Below are 20762 nucleotides of genomic sequence, written 5' to 3'. Positions count from 1 at the left end.
GAGTGGGCTGGGTGCACATGGTGGTTGGGGGTCTGAGCGGTATGGGTCTCGGGGTGCTAGGGCCTAACCTTGAGCTTTGCCAGTGGGGGAAGAGCTGCAAAAACAGATCTGTAGACAAGCACGAATGTTGCCTAGCAACGACACCTTATCATGACAGCTGAAGTTTGAATCATCTTAGACTTTTCAATAAAATATTAATAAACTGCTGGCAGGGATCCGAAGGGCTGCATGTAGGTAGAGGCGGAGGCCAGCCAGCACGGTCCTCCCAGAAGACTCCTCTTCAAAGACTGTCCTTCACACTGGACAGTCACCTGGCCCTCCCAGCCCCTTGCCTCCCTCTACCATGGTCTGCCCTTAGTTTCAGAGTCACAGGCTGGGGCATAGGTCAGGGGAGGGGCACCCTAAAGGTCATGGGGCCAGGTAAGGTCATGTGGATGTCGCTGAATGTGGCTTTTTTGTAGACCTCCCATATGAAAAAAAAATCATACTTTGTTAAAAATGCACAAAAATGGGCTTTGGAGAAATAGTTTTAGGTTTTCTTATGGCTGCTCTGTGAAAACAGGCCAGTCCTACTCCCAAGATGAAACGGTTTCTGCATTATGTGTTTTTTTTTAAAAAGACTTAATTTTGAGATAACTGAGATTCACATGCAATTATGAGAAATAATACAGAGAGATCCCATGCACCCTTCACCCAGTTTCCCCATGGGCAACATGTTGCATAACTCATATCATATCATAAGCAGCATTTGATATTGATGCAATCCAGAGACCTTTTTCATCCTTCTCCAGTTTATAGGCACTTGGGTGTCTGTATTCACTTCTATGCCATTTTATCACCACTAGGTGACCACTAGGGTCAGGACATAGAGTAGTTCCCTCACAGGGATCCCTGTGTCACCCTTTTATAGCTGCTGCCACTCATATTACATGTCTTTAAAGGGTCTGGGGACTGGTAAGGGTCAGCAGTCCCATCGCTGGGGCCAGGTTGGAATGAATGGGCCCTCGAAAGTCCTGATTTGTCTCTTGGTGAAATAATTCCTTTGCCAAGAATGTAACTAAGAAGAGAAACCAGCATATGTTTGCATTTGCCTAAATACTCTGCTTCTCTAAGACTGGAATGTTGTCCCCAGCTCTTGAGCAAATATGCTGTTTAGAGTCTTCCAGGAGGAATTAGAAGAGCAAACAGTCACTGTGCTGAAGTGAAATGAGGTGGTGATGGAGACAAGGGTGACTCAAGGCTTCAAGCACTTGAACTAGACTGTGTCCAAGGCCTGACCTCTCCCTCCCACCTGCATTCAATCTCTGGCCCTGGGTGGTGGTGGTGGAGGGCATTGGAGGTTTGGCATAGCCCCCCGGAGCCCACAGGGTGTCTCTCAGAGGCTCAGCCTTCCCTGAGAATGCTTCATACTGATGTTTCAACCCAAGCATCCAGTTTGCTCTGAGGCTGGGCTGTTGGGAGGTGTGGACACCGCCAGGGCTGGAGGATGCTGTGGGGTAGGGTCTGCAAGCCCCCTAGCCCCCCTTATTCCAACATCTTTGTTCCCTTTGTGCTGTAGCCTACAGGAACTTTTCAAGCCTTGGTTTTCCCCAAGGCCTGGGAGGTGGGAACTTCCAAAGAAAGGGGCCCTGATCCCTACCTGTCTGAAGGCTCCTCTCTTTCCTATGGAGCTGGCTCCTTGGTTACATCTGTGAGGTACACATCTCACTCTCTTGGCCTGCTATTAGCTTGTCCTGACAAACTATTGAGGGTTAATTGTTGATGGACACTGACTGTCACACCAGGCTGTAAGCTCCGGGGGAGCAGGCCAGGTGCTATTCACTACTGTGTCCCTGCTGCTTAGTACCATGCCTGGCACAGAGTTGGCCCCAAGAAATTATCAGTGTGTGAATGAAGCATCTAATTTATGAGGACATGGATATTTCAAGCAATTTTCACAGAAGACAAAGGAAAAAATGGGAAGAAAGACAAGGCACCGGGTAGTCTGACCTCTGAAGTGGAGGAGGTGAGCTAGGATGTTTCATTCTGCAAACACACTTCCCTGCCCCTCACCTCTCCCCTCCTACCCAACACCTCCAATCAAGCCTAAAGATGTGCCTCTTTTTCTGACTTGGATACTTTTGCTACCTTTGGTGAGGTTTGAAGTTAGTTTTCAACCAGACTGGCCTTTGTCAGTGATTCCATGAAGACAGGGTAAACCAATAGCTTTCTTCTAATAGACCAGCAACTGGTTGAGCCTTGAATGCTGTATTGGGAAGGATTCAGAAGGATTCTGAGGCTGTATGTGGGCTCACCATAGAAAATGCCATGACTGCTCCATGAGGTTTGCATGGTGCAGGGGAGGGACTGGCGGCAACCTGCTATGTTTGCTGATTCTGATCTGGATGGTGGGGGTGAATGCGATGTCTCAGTGCTGCCATACATTTGATTGTCGCTGTCCTGGGTGCTGATCTGTTTGGCTTTAGGCGTTCTGGAGACCAAAGTTCTTTCACTGGATTCTGTGCAACACCTCCTACCTTTGTGGGCCCTGGACGTCGGTCCGCTGATTTGACAGCCTCTGAGGCCAGGTTTCTGCTCCAAAATATTCTCTGTAAACTGTAACCACTTTGACTTCCACTGCTTGTCCTGGCTGTGCTGCTCATGCAACAGTCTAGTCTCTGGTCTGTTTTGCAACCCATGTGCTGTTTGATGCGGTATCTCCAGCTCATGAGTGCAGGTTGTGAGTGCTTTCTCAGCATGGCTGGCATTGGCCTGTCTGAGAGTAGTAGGTGGGCTTACACTGCTGATATGCCCAAGACAAATGGTGCCTCCAGAGCTCTTTAGGTCCCCTCCTCCACCCCACCACTGCAGCACTAGCTGCAGATGAGCCCAATTAAAAAGCAAATTGAGTGTAAAGACTGTTTTATTCCTTCCAAAGTCAAACAGAAGTGGTTTGGGGATATGGCAACTTTTTTTTTTAAATGCTGATCTGCAATATTAAACGTATATTATATATATATATTTATGCCATTCAATAACTCTCTGAGGTGGGATTATTGTTGTGTTTTACAGATAAAGAACATGACGTCCAGAGAGGTTCTTTTTGACCTTAATGCCCACGCCCTTAGCCAAGGCACCATCCTATTTCTGTAATCTGGGGTTTGCTAGGCTCCAGCTTCCTTTTCCTGTCCCCAGCTGGGCAAGTTGATGCCAAGAAGGAAGGAAAAGTGATTTGGAATGGACTTGGCATTCCTAGGCTGGTGTGCTCAGGGCTTTAGTGAATGTCACACAGAAGCTCCCCCTGTTGCTTAAGGAGGCCTGATGCTTCCTCATTTGCCCCCTGGCCTCCCTTTAAGCCCAGGAATAACCTGCTCTGGGTGGAACCTTAGGACTGGGCATTTGAGTCAGGAGATGAGGGTCAAAGAAGCAAAATCACTGGGCCCTGAGACAGAACTTGGCAGAGGGGCGAGAAGAGGAGTGTGCATGTATATAGTTTACAAAATGTAAGATGTGCCATTTGGTAAAATTCCATTGAAAATACTTGTATGCTTGTTGTGACAGCGAAAGGAAAAATAGAAGAGAAGCTGACATTTGGGAGAGAAAATCTGTAACATTAAAATACCAAAAGTTTGGATCGAACAGAACAGAGAACTTTCTGATGTGCCACTTCAAATTCTGGGATATTCATTTGTGCGTGTGGGGAGGTGGGTGCTAGAAGCTGTAGCCACAATTTCCCCCTCAGGAATACATTTGGATGAGGGTGGTAGTTACGATGGAATCTTGGATGTCTTGACTCATTCATTCAACAAATATTCACCGTGTCCCCACCACGGACAATGATTTTGCTAAGAACTCTTCACAGATAAAGAAACAGAGGAAGCTGGCTAAAGCTACACAGGGCTGGGATGTGAAGTCGGGACACCAGAGCTCTTTTCTCTATAGCGTCTCCAGTGTGCAGTAGCTTGCTCTTGGCCCCTGGACCAGCCTGCAGGCTGGGGGTGGGTCAGGATCTGCGTGAGTGGCCACTGTCTATTTGTGCTCTTATGTATTTATGTATGTATATACATACATAAAGGTTATTTACTTATTTTGAGAGAGAGAGAGAGCGAGCGAGTGAGCACGTGCAAGTATGATCTGGGAAGGGGCAGAGAAAGAGAGAGGAAAGAGAGAATCTCAAGCAGGTTCTGTGCTGTCAGCTCAGAGCCCAACACGGGGCTTGATCTCACAGACTACGATATCATGAACTGAACCAAAATCAAGAGTCAGACACTCAACCGACTGAGCCGCCCAGGCACCCCTTGTGCTAGTTTTTAAATTATTAAAAACAACTAAAAGTCACACATGGTAACAATGTATATGCCAAGTTACAAGAATGATAATAAATAAACTCCCATGAATCCATACCAGTTTAAAAAATGTAAAGGAACCATGTGCGTCCCTTTCCTATCATGTCCTCCTTTACTGAGGGGACATAACCACTAACCTGATAGTGTGCTAGCCAGTTCCCTGCTTTTCTTGATAGTTTATCATACAGGTATGGATCCCGAAATGCATATTGCTTAGGTTTGGCCTGTTTGTGAACTTTAAATATATGAAATAGCACTTCTATACACTTTTGTGACTGCCTTTTTCACTCAAAATTAGGTTTTTGAGGGCCATTCATCCAATTCAGGTGTATTCAGTCATTTTCTATGGTTGCATAGTATCATCTGATTTATTATCCATTTTATTGTTATGGGCATTTGAGTTATTTCCAGGTTTTTGCTATTACATATAATGCTAATTAGAACATTCTTATACTTTTGATGTTTGTGCAAGAGGCTTTTTTTTTTACTTATTCACATTTTAATTTATTTCTTAAAGTTTAAAGTTTTAAATATTCTCAATATTTCTTTTTTTTTAAGTTTTTATTTTAATCAGCCAGTGCTCATCACAACAAATGCACTCCTTAATCCCCATCACCTATTTAACCCATCTGTCTACCCACCTCCCCTCTGATAACCCATCAGTTCATTCTGTACAGTTAAGAGTCTATTTCTTGGTTTGTCTCTCTCTTTTTTCCTCCGTTTGCTCATTTGTTTTGTTTCTCAAATTCCACATAAGAGTGAAATCGTGTGGTATTTGTCTTTCTCTGACTAACTTGTTTCACTTAGCATAATACTCTGTAACTCCTTCTATGTCATTGCAAATGGCAAGATTTCATTCTTTTTTATGGCTGAGTAGTATTCCATTGTATAATATAGCAGATTTTCTTTATCTGTTTATCAGTCAGTGGACACTTGGGCTGCTTCCATATCTAGGCTATTGTAATTAATGCTGCTTTAACATTGGGGTGCTAGTAGCCCTCTGAGTTAGTGTTTTTGTTTTCTTTGGGTAAATACTCAGTAGTGTGATTATAGCATCGTAGAGTAGTTCCATTTTTAACTTTTTGAGGAACCTCCATACTGTTTTCTAGAGTGGCTGCACTAGTCTGTGAAAGAGCTTTTTGAAAGTCCATCCTGAGGAGCAGAATTGCTGGAGTATTTTATCCAGGCATGTTTCAATTTATTAGGTTATTTCACATTGTTTTGCAAAGCATCTCTACCTGTTTACACTGCTGTCTGCAACGTTCCAGAATTCTCAAAGCTCCCCACCTCACCGACACCTGGTATTCTTTTTACTTTTAAGATTTTCATGTGACATGGTATCTTAGTATGATTTAAATTTACATTTTCTTGATAACAGATGAAATTGAGCATTTTTTCCTATCTTTATGAACTATTTTTGTTTTCTATGAAATGCCTGTTTACCATTTAAAATTTTTGCCCATTTCAAAACACTGAGACTTTTCTTTTTTAAGTATGGGAGATAACTTCTGTCAGTTAGTTGTCTTAATGCACAGAAGTTCTATATTATATTGTTGTTAGATTTATTCACCTTTTATACAGTTAGCTCTTTTTCTTCTCACTTAAGGAGTCCTACCCTGCCCAAATGTCATATTCTCCTTCCAAAAACTCACTCTCTGCACTGAGGACAGATGTTGCCCTCCTGGCTGGTTACCCACAGTTAGGTCCCAGCATAAGACACATGTGGCTCCTGATGCTAGACTGCCTCTTTCCCTGAAGCCATGGCCTGACATTCCTCCATGACTCTGCCATGGCCCAGGGCCAATCTTGTTCTTGGTGGTGATTGCACAGCCTGTGGCAAGGTGGTTAAGGAGAGCTTCCTGCAGGAGGTGACATGTAAGCAACGACTTAAGGACTATTAGGAGTTGGGTAAACAAAGGGCTTGGGAGCAAAAGGGAGGAGAGTAGGAAGAGTGTCCCAGGAAGAGGGAAGAGCACACTGGAAGGCCTGGAAGCAGTGAAGAAGAGACAGATCATATGCCTGGATTGTGGTTAGTGGCCAGGGGTGAGGCTGGACTATAGTCCAGGCAGGCCTTAGAGGCTCACAGTGAGCTTAGGACCCCCAGAAATCCCTGGGAGCTGTACCTTGCTACCTCGGGTGGTGCCGTTGGGCCTATTTTTCATGCCCATTCAGAGGCCTGAGGGCAGATAGAGGACATGGGGGTCTTCATCTCTGGATGGCCCCAGTCCTTCAGCTCTTGTGTCCAGACTCACTGGCTGCTCATGAAAGAGAAGGAAGTAACGCATAGAGAGGAACTGTGATTAGACTGAGGACAAGCCCCAGGCCTGGAGTCCAAGTTGCAGGCAGGACCTGAATGCCCCAGATGACTTAGGTGTCAGTGAGTAACAGCTCCTGTCTCTCCAGCCCTCGCTCTGCACCAAGCACGATGCAGGCACTTTAATGGCGCCAGCTTACATCATTTCATGGCAACACTTCCAGGTGGGTTCGCACCATTCCTGTTTTACGGGGAAACTGAGGCTCAGAGAAGTAAAGAGGCTCACTCTAGGTCATACAGCTGAGGAACAGGGGGCTGGCCACGTCTGATTCCCAAAGCTGGATATCACAGCTGTGCTCACCGCCTCTGGGTCCGTATGGCAAACACTGCAGGTAGACTCTCTTCTTAATACACAAAGATTTATTGTAGCATTGTTGGTAACAGCAGAAATTGCCAACAACCTAAATGCTCATCTTCAGCAAATTGGTTAATCTATTAGGATATATATATATATAGTTGAATACTCGTTCTTTATGTACTGTGAGGCAAGAGTTCGAACACGTGACGCTGTTAGCTGACAATAGCCAAGTGAGAACAAAGGTGTGGAGGGTTGCTCGGTGTAAAAGCAAGCTTGTTTATATGTATTTGAGTACACACACCATCCGTGTGGTGAAATGTTGTTTTAGAGAGAGAAACACAATGACTTGGGACAGGCACGGGAGATCTGCTTTTCACAGCACTTAAAAAAATACCTTTTGAGTTTTGTATCAAGTACAAAAAATAAGTAAACAGAAAAAAAATGTGGCTTGCCACCCCTCCCTCCTTCTTACTGCCCATGGAGACCTTCTCGGAGCTTCAGTTTCCTCACCTCTGGAATGGGATGGGAATTCATAGGCTATGAGAGCAAGCACTCAGCGGAGTTTGTGGCACAAAGCAGGTGGTCTGTGTGATAATAGCAAACTGTGTGTGGGAACCGGGAGTGGAGGTACTTGGCGCTCTTCCATTGGAGGACTGGGTATGGCCACAGGGCCTCTGCAGAGGGTTGCCGTGAGAGGTCCAGCTCTTTGCCCCTCCACTCTGGCTCAGGATTACCTTGAGTGTAGCGGTTAGGGGCATGGGCTCAAGAACAGTCTGCCGGGGTTGAATCCCAGTTCTGCTTCTATAGCTGTGACACTGGGCATATCCCCCAAGTCGTGCCATAGTCTCTTTGTTTATAAAGTGGGGATAAAATAACGATCCCTGCTTGTAGGGTCAGTGTAGGGATTAATTTAGTTAATACATGCAAAGGGCTCAGACCAGCTCCTGGCACATGCTTAAGTGCTCGGTCAGACTTATTTACTCAGGAATTGTGGCCAGTGCGGGGCCCCATTGCTGCTTCTTTTCTCTTGGCCTCTGAGCTGGTGAATCTCTGCTGTGGCTTGTTCTGAGGCCTGGACCACATCTTGGTTGTGTTCTTGGTACATAGGGAGACAGAGTTTGGGGGTCAGGTGTCTCACCTGCAGGGGACATTCACTACATGGTCACAGGTGGCTCTGGTGAGCCATCACACCTCCTCAGCTGGACAGTCTGACTGGTTCTCATAGCAAACATCCGTCAGCCATTGGACCTTACCCCTGAGTCTTCTTGAAGTGAAACTCCCCAGAAGAAAGAATCATTTGGGCTAAATGCTATTTTTAAAAAAAAAGTTTATTTATTTATTTTGAGAGAGAGTTGTGATGAGGGAGAGAGAGAGGGAGAGAGAGAATCCCAAGCAGGCTCTGCACTGTCAGCACACAGCCCAGTGTGGGGCTGGATCTGAAAAACTGTGAGATCATGACCTGAGCGGAAATCAAGACTCCAATGCTTAACTGACTGAGCCACCCAGACGCCCCAGACCAAATGCTGTTTTAATGCTCTGCACCAACAGCGTCTTCTTTCTGGCCCCTGGCAAAGCAGGCCAGACAACTGAGGATCTCATTAATAACACACATTGTATCATTATGGCATTAGTTTAAATTGAAGTAATAAATGCTTTTTCTAGATGAAATGAGTAAGTGAGTTTAATTGCTAGGAAACCTACCAAGAAGTTCGACAATAACTTTACCAGGACGAGCGTTTTGGGTTTTGTTCTTCCATCTAATTACAAAGCAACTATACTTCAGGGCATGTTAATTGTAGCATTCCCTAGAAGATTAAAGTTCATTAAGTCTGAAGTTCCCTCACCCCTCTGCCAGATTCCAGAGTGCATCTGGGGATGGGAGGAAAGGCCTGATACAGGCATGGATAAAGAAAGGGAAGACAAGCCTGCACTGGCCCCCACATATGCCCCCTTGTGCAGCTGGAGGCCACAGTAGCCGCCACAGCAAGAACTTGGCCAGACCTTCTGTGCTTTCCTCTTCTACACCATGCCAGAAAGTCCCCTTGGAAGACAGATATGGCCCCATTGTCAACCCTCTCCTGCTGGTCCTGATTGCTTTGATCCCATTGACCCCAGCACACAAGAGGAAGTAGGTTTTGTTGTTAAATGCCAGAATTCCAGGAAGAGTACCATGTGATGTGGCCCCAACGTCTGGGAAGACCATTGGCTCAGATTGGATCTGTCCCCCGCCCCTCGGTGAAATGAAATACCGTGTCCTCTTCAAGGCCTCAGTTAAATCACCTCCTACCGTTCTGTCAGGGAAAGCATGGCTGTTTCCTAACAGGACCCAGCAATGTCACGAGAGCGCCTTCATTTTTTGTAATGAACTGTATTGAGGTGTAACTGACATGCAATAAAATATACTCCTTAGGTGTGTGATATTTGATGGGTTTGACAAATGTATGCACCAGAGTAACTACCAGCCCAATGAAGGGGTAGAATATTGCCAGATATAGCAACATATGTTTTGAAGAAAGAGAACTGTAGGTCACCTGTCCTTGGCCCCAGTCACTTCAGCACTGGTTGGGTGGCCACAGGCCCTGGGCCTGGGGCCCATGTGCAGCCTCCCTGTAGCTGCCTTTCTGTTCCTAAAGAGGGTTCTTAGGGACCTAGAGTGTCAGTGTGGCTGGCCAGGAGAGAGGGAGTGGGACTGGGAGGTGTGGATGGCAGGGGAGGGGCAAGGGGAGACAGGGAAGCCCTTTGGCAATCGTGGCTGGCACTCAGGCCAAAGCCGTCTCCAGCCAGGATGAGAGCTCTGACATCTGGTCACTGGACAGAGAAGCCTTCTCATTGGGGTGCTATGAACACAGGCTGTAGTGTCAGAAAGAACTAGGTTCAAGTCCCTGCTGCACTGTTTACTGCATCCTGGGGGAGCCGTGTACCCTTTGAAGCCTTGGTTTTCCTGGTCTGTGAGATGCGTGTCACAGCACTTCCCTCCTAGGCTGGTGGTGGAACCTGGCCTTTAGCATGTGCTTGGCACACAGTAGTGGGGTTGGGACCTTATGCTTTAAAAGTTTTCCTTTGCAAGGGGATCTCAGCTGAGGCCTGGGAAGTGGGTTTCTCTTGCCTGGTGGTCAGCGCTGACCTGGCTGGCTGGAGGCTACAGCAGGGTTCTGTGGGAGGGCGGCTGGTGGGACTGGCTTGGCTTGCATCCAGACAGGATCTCTGAAACAGTTTTCGGAACATCCTTCCCCTCGGGAGTCTCAGGAGGCAGGAAGGTGCTGGGGCATCCGAAGGTGTGAAGGTGTAAAGTGTCTTGTGGGAACCTCGGATGTTAACCCAAACGTCCGCTGTGGCCACTGGAGCTTTCCATTTTGTATGGGAGTAACAGCCACTGCCCTGCCTTCATGTCCTGCCCACTGTCATGGCCCCTTTCCCCCCAATCCTATCTATTCCCCTCTAGTCCTTGCTGCTATGTGAACATACCAGGTGCAGTCTGGCCTCAGAACCTTTGTGCTGGCTGTTTCCTCTGCTGGGACACTCTTCCCACCAAGAAGTTAGATATCTTCAGGCTGTTTCCTCACCTTCAGGGCCTGGCTTTAATCCCATCTGCCTTCCCTCACTAACTCTTTTGAAGGTGAACTCTTTTTCCTCTTGGCACCCCTTTTCCCTTCCTGCCTTATTTGTTTTCATTAAATCCACTGCCATTTATTTATTTTTTGATGTGTGTCTTACCCCAACTAGAATGTGAGTTCCATACAGGCAGGGATTTGGTCTGTTTTGCTGAATGATGCTGCATAGCCAGCATTTAGAACAGCAGCTGGAACATAGTAGGTGCTCATTAAATATTCGACGAGTGAGTGAATGAAGGAATCTGTATTTTGGGACATTTCATTGCCCATTTATTCTTCTAGGAAGCATTTGTTTATTTGAGATTTAAAAAAAATTTTAATATTTATTTATTACTGAGAAAGAAGAGAGAGAGGGGGGGTGTGGGGAGGGACAGAGAGAGAGGGAGACAGAATCTGAAGCAAGCTCCAGGCTCCGAGCTGTCAGCACAGAGCCCGACGTGGGGCTCGAAATCATGAACGGTGAGATCATGACCTGAGCTGAAGTCAGATGCCAACTGACTGAGCCACCCAGGCACCCCATTTGAGATTTTTTAAAAGATTTTTTAAGGTTTATTTTATTTATTTATTTTTGAGAGAGAGAGAGTGAGCGAGCAGGGGAGGGGAAGACAGAGAGGCAGAGAGAGAATCCCAAGCAGGCTCCACACTGTCAGCCCAGAGCCCCATGTGGGGCTCGAACTCACAAACCGTGAGATTATAATCTGAGCTGAAATCAAGAGTCAGACACTTAACCGACTGAGCCAGCCAGGTGTCCCTATTTGAGATTTTTTTAAATTGAAGTATAGTTGACTCACAATGTTACATTAGTTTCAGGTACACCATAGTGTGATTGGACAAGGCTGTATGTTATGCTGTGTTCGCCACAAATGTAGCAGCATTCTGTCAAGGTATAACGTTATTACAAATTATATTCCTTGTGCTGTACCTTTCATCTCCTGATTTACTCATTCCATAACTGGAAGTCTGTCTAAAATTTCCAGTTACAACAGTGATACATAATGTCTATGGAGTCCAAAGATGTACAAAGCCAAAGACTCGCCCTCCTCCAGTCCCAGCAGTGAACCAGTGTGTTCAGCCCACTGAATTTCTGCCTATATTTTCCTCCTTTGGCAGGTGTGTAGGGAGATTCTGTGTATCTGGAGGCCAGGGCCCGACGAGAGTTCAAACAGGCTCAGTTCACCTGAAAGTTCTCTCCACAGTTTCCCAGGAGGAACAAATGTTCATATCACGATGAAGGCTATAGTGTCTGCCTTGGTTTTGTGGGGAGCCTGCTGGAGGACTTGGGTGTCATTCCTGCCTCAGCCTTCTTCAGACTTATTTCTGGGCACGTGGACAAATCTTTTTCATCTTTAGTTTTCTCCCTTCGGTAATGGGGATAATAAAGATACCTACCTCAGGGGTTCTGGGGAAGTCGAAATGAAATGCTGGGTCTGAAGGATGGAGCTCCCGGTGACCCCAGGCCACTTTTCACTGTTCCTGTTCCTCTTCAGTACCCAGGACAGCACCAGCTTATTGGCCTCTGAGCCTAGTGCTGAACAAACTGCCCAGGGAGATGGTGGAGTTTGAATTATAGCTGGGAGCAAGGAGGGTTTCGGGCAGAGGAGGGGGCAAGGAAATCCCAGGAACAATCAGGATGTGAAATGGCGTGTTCAACAGGAGGGAGGTTTGGGGGGGCCGGCAGTTTACATGACCGAGTGCTGGGAAGTGAGGCATCCGTGGGAAGGGTGGGCGGGGCTGGGACATGCAGACTCAGGTGGCCTGGCCAGGGGTGACTCGTGTCCGTGGTCGGCTTTCCCCTCTTCTGATGTGAGATGTGTGCTGTGACACGGAGGCCTGCCCTCCTGTGGGAACTCTCCTGCCCAGCGGCAATGCTTGAGAACGGAAGCCTGACCTCCTTGGTTGCCTCATCCTGGAACGTGAAAAAGCTGAAATTGCACGAAATTGCATTGTATGGCCATTCTCCATTGTAAGAAGAAGACTGGGAGTTTTGATTTTGGTGGCAGCTGTCCACCTCACTGGAGGCTCTGGGAGTGGTGACAAGCCCACTCAGAACCAGAAGCTAGGGTCACACCTGACACACTGCTTTCCCTGTGGGTTTCTGTTTATCCAATTCCTTGCTGGAAGTCATCTTCCAAGTGGCCTGATGTCGTGCCCGTGAGGACTTGCCTGCTGTCCTTACCTACCTCCTCACGTCGGCCCGGCATGCTGTCTTTTAATTTTTTGGTTTAATTGTTTTGGGTTGCCTTGTCTGCCTGTTGGCTTGTTTGTTTGTTTCTTTCCTGTGCACATCCGGAGAGGGTTTGCAGAGGCTTCTAATGAGGCTCACAGATGCTGAGGTTAAGAAAGTGGCAGTTAGAAAATCAAGACAGGGCCACCGTGGTTGTGCTGGCTGGGAGGGTGGCAGGGACCCCCGCAACCACCTTCTCTTGGCAGCAAGGAAGGGAGGCTTGCAGGGCTCTGAGTCTTCCAGAAGAAAGAAGCCGGGTGGCTGGCTCCTCAGAGGGACCAGGCTTCTGCAGCACTTCAAAGGATTCCCCCAGAGCAACCGGATCTATGCCATAGGGACCGAGGACAGATGGGCGGTAGCTCTGGCTCACTTTATTTATTTATTTTTTTAGTTTTTATTTACTTATTTTGGGAGAGAGACAGGGAGAGTGAGTGGGGGAGGGGCAGAGAGACAGGGTGAGAGAGAGAGTCCCAAGCAGGCTCCACGCTGTCAGCATGAAGCCTGATGCGGGGCTCAAACTCACGAATCATGAGATCATGACCTGCGCTGAAACCAAGAGTTGGAGGCTTAACTGACTGAGCCACCCTGGTGCCCTGGCTCACCTTAAAGCATGTGCAGAGGTGGGCTTTGTTTGGCTGTTTCTCAGTCGAGCCCAGTTCGCTGACTGTTCAGAGTATAGCCCTCTCATGGTCTGGTGGGTCCCTAGCAGGTCCCATTTTTGCAGGACCAGGAGAGCCCCAGAGGGCAGGGGCCGGACTGCCCTATGGGAGCTTCCTGCAGGCTGGCTTTGAAAGAGGTCATGGAATCTGTGGATGCCTGTTCTGGCATTCTTGGTTGTCCAGAGTGGGGCCTCCTGTACCCAGTCAGTCTGGCTCCATCGGACAGATGCCCATTGAACTCCAGGTGCTGTGTGAGGCCCAGGTGCTGTGTGGAGAGCTGGAGGTGAGTGAGGCGGGTGCGGCCTTTGCCTCCTTGGCCCCAAGGGTAACTGCCATGAGCGGGGACAAGGCTTGTGATGGAGGTCGAGCTATGAGGGCCATTTGAGCTGTAGGGGGTGAGCTCTGCCCGCCTGGCAGAGCCTGGGGAGGCCTGCTGGAGCTGAGTTGAGTCCTGGTGGAGTGAGGAGGCCTGGGCAGGGGGTGGAGGGCAGGTGTGGGGCCCAGACTGAGAGAAAATAGAGATGTTCTGGGCTGGCCTAGGTTTATGCCTGGCTGGAGTCTAGTCTCTGGGATCAAGGACTGACATAGAGTGCCCAACCAGGTGGCTGAGGGGCTGTGTATCCTAAGGGTGGTGAGGAAACATGGAAAGGTAGACCACTCTGCTTTCTTTTCCTTGAAGATACTTTTAATTCTTTAAGTAACACAGGGAATGAATCTGTTCTTGTTGAAAAAACGCAAACGACATGGGCATCAAGGAAAACTATACGCCCTCCACGCTCCCTCTTCTCCCTCTCCCACATACCTGCTCTCCTCTTGAGAGGTAATTAGAGGACTTTCCTGGTCACGTCACACATGCGTGCAGACGTTCGCATTCATGCACGTGGCTCTTTTCAAAAGCAGAAGCAGGACCACGCTTCATGTATTGTTTTGTGTCGAGCTTTCCGCTTGGGGTGCTTTGGAGCTTTTCACTCCGTGCCGGCCCACTTGGCTCTCACTTGCTCTCGTCACCTGCCGCCCAGCATTCCTCAGGGTGGACTGTGGGCTTTATTGATTTGTTTCCTCATTTAGGTGGTTTCTAGTTACTGTGCACTTGCAGGCGGCTCTGTGTGGAATGTACAGCTTCATGCACGTGTCTGCGTATTTCTGTGGGATGTATTGCTAGAAAGCAGGGTTGCCGAGTTCCAGGGGACTCTGTTTTCTAATTAGGAATCTAGAAGGATGGTGGTGAGCTGCCAGGTACCAAAATAAGGCACACAGGGAGAGAAGTGTTTTGGAGGAGAACAGACCTTGTCCTGGTCCCCGGCTTTTTGATGGCTTGGAGGAAGATAAATTCTTGGCTGCGATGTTACTGAGGAGAAATGTGATTAGGCAGAAGTTCAGGGCCAAAATCCAAAATCAGAGAACCAGATGAAATGGAGCAGGGGCCCTCTGAGGTCAGCCGCAGCTCTCGTGAGAAACGATTTGGGAATTTGGGTCGCTCGGTGGGGGCGGGCAGTGGCGGGGGGTGGTCCCTGTGTCTTGCTTTGAAGGGATCACGCCTGTCTGGTGCTGATGAGTTCAGGCTGACATGAGCGTGTAGAGGAGGGACCCCAAGCTCTCAGGAGGAGCAGTGGATGGGCCTGGGGGCAGGGCTGATGTGAGTCGAGGAGTCCAGTCCACTCTAAGTTGCCCCAGGAGCAGGGCCTCTGGTCAGGAAAGGTGGTTCAGGAATTAGGAGCTGTCCACCAGTCAGAGCTGGTCTGGGCTAGAAGGGACTTCTCCCATCTCTCAGAGTCCCCCAGGGGCACTGTGGCAGGAAAGGTCCTTGTTCCTAGTTCACCTCCGATGGGGGCAAGAGTCTTTGGGTGACAAGTCATAATCAAAGGCTTCCCCTTCTCCCAAGATCTTTGCATCATCTCTCAACACTGGGAACTTCCCACTTTGCTTTTTTTGCTTTTTTTTTTTTACTGTGGTAAAGCATATACAATACAAAAATTACCATTGGAGTAATTTTCAAGTGTGTAGCTCAGTGGCATTTAGTACATTCCCAGCGTTGAGCAGCCATCACCATCCAGCTCCAGAACTCTTCACCTTGTAAAACCAGAACTGTGTCCCCCCCGTGAACACTAGTGCCCCCTAGTGCCTGGCAGCCACCCCCTTTCTGTCCCTGTGAATTTGACTGCTCTAGGTACCTCACAGGTGGGATCACACAGCATTTATCTACCTGTGATTGGCTTATTTTACAGCCCCATGTCTTCAAGGTTCCTTCATGTCATAGTATGTGTGGGAATTTCCTTCGTTTTTAAGGCCAAATAATGTTCCATGGTGTGTACAGACCACATTTTGTTTGGCCATTCTTCTGTCAGTAGACATTTGGGTTGTTTCCACCTTTGTCCACTTTGCTTTCTGAGGGTATTGGAGAAGAGTGTGGTCTCTTGGGAGCCTGTGTGCGTGTGTGTGTGTGTGCGCGCGTGCGTGTGTGTGTGTGTGTGTGTGTGTGTGTGTGTGTGGTGTGGATTCACATGTTGTACCTTTCAGAAGACATCCATTCATTCTTCACCCTGCCACCAAAAGTCACCTTCCTGAGTTCAGCGCTCTGCTTAGAGCCTGACAGTGGCACCCCTCCTCCTCAAGAGTCGAGTTCAGATCCCTTCAGGTGGTCCTATGACCTTCAAGGTCTGTCCCTCACCTCCTTTCTCCAGTCTGTTCTCATTATTCCTTGAGACTCCTCGTGTCCTGGCTATTAGGCGGGGTGCAGTCAGGGAGACCCAGCCCACTCTGCGTCCTTCAGAGGGGGGAGTTTAACATGGCGAGCCACTGACACGTTTTGGCAGGGGTGATGTGGAAGCATCCCAGACTAACAACTGTAGGAAGGTACCAGGACATCCAGGGCTAGGAGACAAATGGGAGAGATGGTCCTGGAGCCAGGACTGCCGAGTGGGAGCGGAGACTTCCCAGAGGGACCACCCTAAGGGAGCTGGGAGCATGGAGGAGTTACTGAGCGAATGCTTATTTTATGAAATGGGTTAGATGTAACAGAAGTAAAAGGACCAGAGATCTGGAGGCTCATACACACACACACACACACACACACACACACACACACACACACGAGCATGCATGCACACATACATGCATCTCAGATGCCTGTGGTAATTAGAGTCATAGGTGCAGATGAATGTATTCCACGGCTATGAATCTTGCTAACAGTCACTGAGGAAGATCAATAAATTTCCCTCCTTCCACGTCAGCACAAGGTTTCCCTGGAGGGCACAGGGCAGCTCAAGGTGAAATTCTTCTGTGAACTTCCAGTTATCCTAGCTTGTTGTGGTGGGGGGAGATCAAAGTGAGTATGGGGTACCAGGTGGACCTGCAGGACAGGGCTGGTGTGCCAGGGACAGCCAGTACTGGGACGGGGGCTGTGGGAGCTTTCCACCCAGGGGGTCCACTTTGGAGCTGCGGTGACCAGAGGCCCTGGCCATAAAGCCAGGCTGTGGCCATGACACAGTGAGGCTTGGACCCCCACCTGTGTTGGGACAGGGGCAGTGAGGGGTGGAGGTCTGCATGGTCCCCTGGAACCCTATGCATGGGCTTACAAGGACCACTGGGCTGCCTCTTCTCAGTGACAGCACTTTGGTAGCAGAAATCGGCCATGTGTGAGTATTCACACCATGGAGATCAGCAGGTGCTACACACATCAGGGCTTTTTATTTTGGGGAGTCAGTTTAGTGCCACACCGCATGTCCCACTCTCCAGTATTTATTGTCTGCTTTGAGGTGGGGACGAGATGGTGACGCAGAGGATTATTAAGGGTATAGTGGATCCAGCCTGGGGCTGGATCATGAGGAAACCCATGCTGGACCCTGATGCTCAGGGAGGATTTGGGTGGATGGAGACAAGGAGGGGTCTCCCTGGGAGGAGACGGGCCTGAGTAAAGCATCAAATGTCTGAGTCTGGGGGTTGTGGCAGATAAAGTCAGGTAAGTTTGCAGGCAAAAATGAAGGGCCTGGAAGGTGACATCAGCTGCAAGCTCCCCCCTCACCCAGAGCACCAAAGCAAGGGCTCTCAGTGGCTCCCCAAAGTAAATAGGTTTCTCCGGCAATGAGAATATGTGCAGGGGTAAACACTGACCTGTACAAACTAAAAATCAAATTCCCTTTTGCACACCCTCCCCTTTGTGCACACCTTCCTGCCCCGAGGGCACCACTGACATTTTCTTGAGGTATCTGTCGGTGGGACAGCCACAGCTTCCTTTTCTGTGTGTGTGTGTGGCCACACATGCTCACTCTAATATTCACTTTGTCCCATGTGTCACTTTGAGCATGTATGTGTCACTCATCAGTGCTCTTTGAGGATCTGTCTCCTGGGCCTGCAAAAGATGGGCAGGACAGGGCAGGGCAAAAGCCTGGAGACCCAGGCTCCACCCAGATCCACCATCACCAATCAGTGGACTGTGGGCAGATCTCTTCTTCTTAGTTCCCTACCACTAGTAGGACTGCGGTGGTTCCTATGGCTCTGGCATCTCCACTTGCACGTCTTAGGTAGCAGGTGCAGAGTAGAAGCTCTTAGAAATGGGTGGTGGGCGCTTCTTGAATTAATTCTCCCATGAAGCTGCCATATGGAAATGAATCAATAATAGTCAATTCCAGGTGCAAATCAGCTCGAGGCTCAGCTCAGCCCGAGCAGACGTGGTGCCTCCTGCAGTGTAAATATCTCCACTGGAACAAGAGCAGCCCCAAGAGTGGCCCCAGTGCATCTCCCCACCTGTGCAGCTGCTGCGAATGTCACCTGTTCTGCCTGTGGCTCCCCGGTCCTCTGGTTCCTCCCGGGATCTCACATTTCCTGGCCTTGTTCAGTGTTGGGCCCCTTGGATATGTTCATTAAATCTCACGAAACCCTGGGAGGATAGTGTAATTAGCAGCAGTGGATGGTGGTTTAGCACTTGGGCTCTGGTGCAGACTGTCTGAGGCCACCCTTTGTAGCGAATGCAAACTTGGGTAAGGTACTCCATCTATGTCTCGGATTTTGCCGGTGATGAAGTTGAGCCTCAGGAAGATTAAGTAACTAGTCTGAGGTCACAGATCCAGACCATATTTTCCCTACTACAATCCATAAAGATCTGTGCTCTCTGAGGATTGTTTTTAAAGTTTATTTATTCATTTTGAGAAGGGGGGAGGGGCAGACAGAGAGGGAGAGAGAGAGAATCCCAAGCAAGCTTTGCAGTGTCAGTGCAGAGCCCGACGCAGGGCTCGAACCCACTAACTGAGATCATGACCCGTGTCAAAGTTGGAGGCTTACCCGACTGAACCACCCAGGCGCCCCTCTCTGAGGATTTTTAATTGAAGGTTTAAATGCTAAGGTGAGTTGAAAGGGCCTAGGGATACCTTTTCTTGGTTATTCTTTGGGATGCCCACAAAGCCCATTGGTGTCATGGAACGTTGTCTTTGGGTTTCTGGTTGCACCTCTAAAGTTAATCCACAGGAACAGGTGGTTCTGTTTGGGAGTTGGTTTCTGCACTCTCTGAATGAATAGATCAGGTCTGCTGGACTTTTGTGACTGCATCAATTTCTGTATCTGTGGCTGTGGGGTACTTATATGCCCTTAGGTGTCACCCAAGGAGGTGATGGGGATGATTGCTTGTGATAGGAAGGTAAGAAGCACATATTGAAGAATTACTGTGCTAGTATTGGATTTAAAATTTGGTCCTGGGTTTGAAATTTGATCTCAACGAATTCTCATAACAGCTTTAAATGGTACGTACTTTCGGGGCATCTGGGTAGCGCAGTCAGTTGAGTGTCTGACTTTGGCTCAGGTCATGATATCACGGTGTGAGTTCAAGCCTCACACTGAACTCTTTCCTGACAGTGCAGAGCCTGTTTGGGATTCTCTCTCTCCCTCTCCCTCTGCCCCTCCTCCACTTGTGCACACACTCTCTCTCAAAATAAATAAATAAACTTTAAAAAAAGGTAGGTACTTTTGCTCCCATTTCCAGATGATAAAACTGAAGTTCAGACATGTTATTTTAACTAGACTAAGGTCATGTAGCCAAAAAGTTACAAAAACTGATGTCTATGTGGCTTCAAGTTCTTTTGCCTCTTAGAAAGGCAGAAAGGTCTCAAATCAATGATCTCACCTTCCACTTAAGAAACTAGAAATAGAATAGCAAATGAAATTTGAATAAGTAGAAGAAAAAAAAAAGATCAGAGTGGAAAGCAAAGAAATAGAAAACAGAAAAACAATAGAGAAAATATATGAAACCAAATGCTGGTTCTTCCTGAAGATAAAATTGATAAACCTCTAGACAGACTGATCAGGAAAAAAGAGAAAGCACAAATTACCAACATCAGGAATGAGAGAAGTGGCATTACTACAGATTCTACAGGCATTAAAAGAATAATAAGGGATTATTGTGAAAAACTTTACACCAACAGATTTGACAAGCAAGCTGAAATGTACTAATTTCTTGAAAGACACGAACTACTAAAACACCCTCAAGAAGAAATGGGAAATTTGAACAGTCCTATATCTGATAAAGAAATTGATAGATAGTTAAAAAATCTGTGAGAAGGAAAACTCCAGACCAGGCTGGATTCACTCTTGAATTCTGCCATATAGTTGAGGAATAAATATTATCAATTTTATATGGTCTTCCAGAAAATTGAAGAGAAGGGAATGCTATGAGATTGGTATTACTCTGATACTAAAACTGACATTAGCAAAAAACCAAACCATTATCTTTTATAAACACAGACCCATAAAAACCTCAACAAAATGTTATCAACAGCATATAAAAGGGATAATGTATTATGACCAAGTGGGGCTTACTTAGTCCAGTGATGCAAGCTTGCTTTAGCACTAAAAATTCAATTGATGTGATTCCCCCATGAGTACAGATTTAAAAAGAAAAACCATATGATTGTGCTTCAGAAAAAAAGCAGTTGACAAAATCCAACATCTGGTTCTATTAAAACCCTCAGCAAACTAGGGATATATGGGAACTTCTCTATCTTATAAAGGGCATGTATGAACAACCTCCAACTAACCTCCTACTTAATGATGAAGACAGCACTTTCTCCTTAAGATCAGGAACAAAACAGAAAGTTTCATTCTCACTGTATCAGTTCAACATTGTATCTGAGGTTTTAGCCAGTGCAATTAGGCCAAAAAACAAAACAAAACAAAACAAAACATCTAGATTAGGAAGGAAAAATTAAAACTTTTTATTTACAGATGACATGATCATCTAGGTGAAAAATTCAATGCGATCTATAAAAAAGCTACTAGAATTAACAAGTTTAGCAATATTACAATGTAAAAAATATCAATAAACAAAAATCAATTATATCTATATG

General features: G+C 47.3%; 1 protein-coding gene across 5 annotated transcripts in view; it reads left to right on the top strand.

Moving 5' to 3' along the window:
- The window catches only part of GRID1 (glutamate ionotropic receptor delta type subunit 1), a 703600-nt gene that overhangs the window by 153976 nt on the left and 528862 nt on the right, over positions 1-20762 (top strand). The window lies entirely within an intron of this gene.

Source organism: Puma concolor, chromosome D2 (genome assembly GCF_028749965.1).
Source record: "Puma concolor isolate L17-30 chromosome D2, mPumCon1.1.hap2, whole genome shotgun sequence".
Lineage (NCBI taxonomy): Eukaryota > Metazoa > Chordata > Mammalia > Carnivora > Felidae > Puma > Puma concolor.
Note: the sequence above shows the minus strand (reverse complement) of the source record. Positions and strands in the feature narration are given on the sequence as shown.